This window comes from Penaeus monodon, chromosome 17, assembly GCF_015228065.2.
Source record: "Penaeus monodon isolate SGIC_2016 chromosome 17, NSTDA_Pmon_1, whole genome shotgun sequence".
NCBI lineage: Eukaryota > Metazoa > Arthropoda > Malacostraca > Decapoda > Penaeidae > Penaeus > Penaeus monodon.
Genome location: NC_051402.1, coordinates 1 through 2,500, shown reverse-complemented (window position 1 = coordinate 2,500; position 2,500 = coordinate 1).

Below are 2,500 nucleotides of genomic sequence, written 5' to 3'. Positions count from 1 at the left end.
ATATGATAGGCATTTTTCCTTTTTGTTGGAAAATAGTACACATGTGAATTTATATATAATGATGATGATGATCAAAATAGTCATAATAACAACAAAAAACAACAACCACAAATATAATATTAATAATATCAGAAAAAAAATATTAATAAAAAATAGTATTCACAATGGGAATGATAAATACGACAATGATAATAATAATAATAGCAACAAAAATAACATTAACACTAATGATATTAATGATAATTATAGCATTAATGATAATTATAACATTAATAATAACAATATTAATGATAGCAACAATAATAGATAAAAATTATTACCGTGAAAATAATGACAACAGAATAATAATAACAGTCATGGTAAAATGAAGTGTTAATTGTGACCAAAATATTGTAGTGATATCAATGATAAAGATAATAATGAGAATAATAATAATGATAATAATGACAATAGTAATGATAATAAAACTGATAACACTACTTACAATAATTATAATTATAAGGATAATAATGATAATGATAATGATAACAAAATATTGAAAAATCGCAATAATAACAATCATGATAACAATAATGATAGTAAAAGTTAGGATAGGTATGAGTATGAATGCTAATCATGACAAATAATAATGATCATGATAATCGTAATGGAGATGATAACAGCAACAATAATAATGAAATAATAGTAATAATGACACTTAATAATATGCGTAATGATAACAACAAATTATATAAGTAACAAAAAAAAGTTATAAAAAACAGTTATAATAATAATAATAATAATGATAAGAATGCTATCTATAATAACAATAACAATAATAAACAGATGATGATGATAATGGTAACAATAATTATAACCAATAATAAAGGATATAAAAAATGACGAAATAATGATTATGAACATAATAAGAATAATGATAAAAATAATGACAATAATAGTAATACTGATGATGATAATAACAATGATAATAATAATGAAGATGATCTTCAAGTGCCTTGTCCTTTCAGGGCGTTGGCGATCATGGTTTTCCATCCTGTTCTGTCTGTTGACAACTTTAGCAGTTCTAGGTCACTTCTGCCCATATTGAGATCTATGTTCAAGCTGGTGATGAACTTCTGCCTTTGTCTACCCCTGCTTCTCTTTCCTTCTAAGTTTTCCAATCCTTTACATCTCATTACGTGTCCTAAAAATTGCATCTGTCTTTTCCTGATAACTTTCATCAATGTTCTTTTAACTTTAACTGCTCTTCTTAAAACTTCTTTATTAGTAACTCTTTTTGTCCATGAAATCCTGAGCATTCTTCTGAGGAACCACATTTCTACTGAATGAAGATGATAATAGTAATAAAACAACAATAACAACAACAATAACAAACAACAACAACACAACAACAATAATAATAATAATTGTAATAATAATAATAGTAGTAGTAATGATAATTATAACAATAATAATAATAATAACAATATTATAATAATGATATAGTAATAATAGTAATAACAATAATAGGACAGATATGATAACAATAATCGAATTAATGCGTATAGCCATAATGAAAGAAAAAACGACAATAATAATAATAACGATTTTAGTAAAAAAATATATAATAATAGTGGCAAAAATAAGGATATTATCAGTAATAATAACATGGGTGATAATAATAATAATAATAACAAAACAACAACAACAATAATAATATGAAGAATGACCGCATCAGCAGCGTTAGTAGTAGGAGTAATAATAATGAAGGTGATGATGATGATGATGATGATAAAAATTACAAAATAACTGACAATGAAATGACATAGATGATGAAAAAAAGTAATAATAACAGAAATAATGTAACAAATAATGAGGATAATTATAATAATATTGTTACGCCGACCGCCTCGTCTCTCTGCCACCAACACAAGGCAGGCTAGGCAAACGGCGTGTTATCCACAGGGTCGTGAACACTGAACAGCTCCAAGAGGCGCCGTACACCACAGTGTCCCAGAACAACACGAGGGGAAACGCCAAGTTGCGAGGCAGGGCACGAAATAAACACAAAATGACAGTCTTTCCTTTATTTACACAAGTTATTTACCCATACACTTTTCTATAGGCACAATACAGGGGGAAACCAGCATGTCACACTGCACGATACAGCTTATAACAGGGCAACACAAAGTTTATCAGGTCACAAGGGCACACACGAGGTCTTCACAGGAGCAGCACCCAACTCCGTCTCTCCTCCGCTCACAGCCAGTGCGCCATGTTTGCCCAGGTCCCTTCATGTTAACACATGCCCAGGTCATCCTTTTCATGTTAACACAGTTTCGACAGAGACAAAGACCCACTGGCGTAGCACTATCCCCCCCATCAAGCAGACGACCCGTCTGCTCTGACATACCTAAACCTGAAACAAACTACAGAAAATTTAAATAAAATCAGTTCTCAGAATCACAAAAGTCTTTCATCCAGCGTGGCTTTCTTCGCTCTCGCTGGGGTCGCTCTGGAG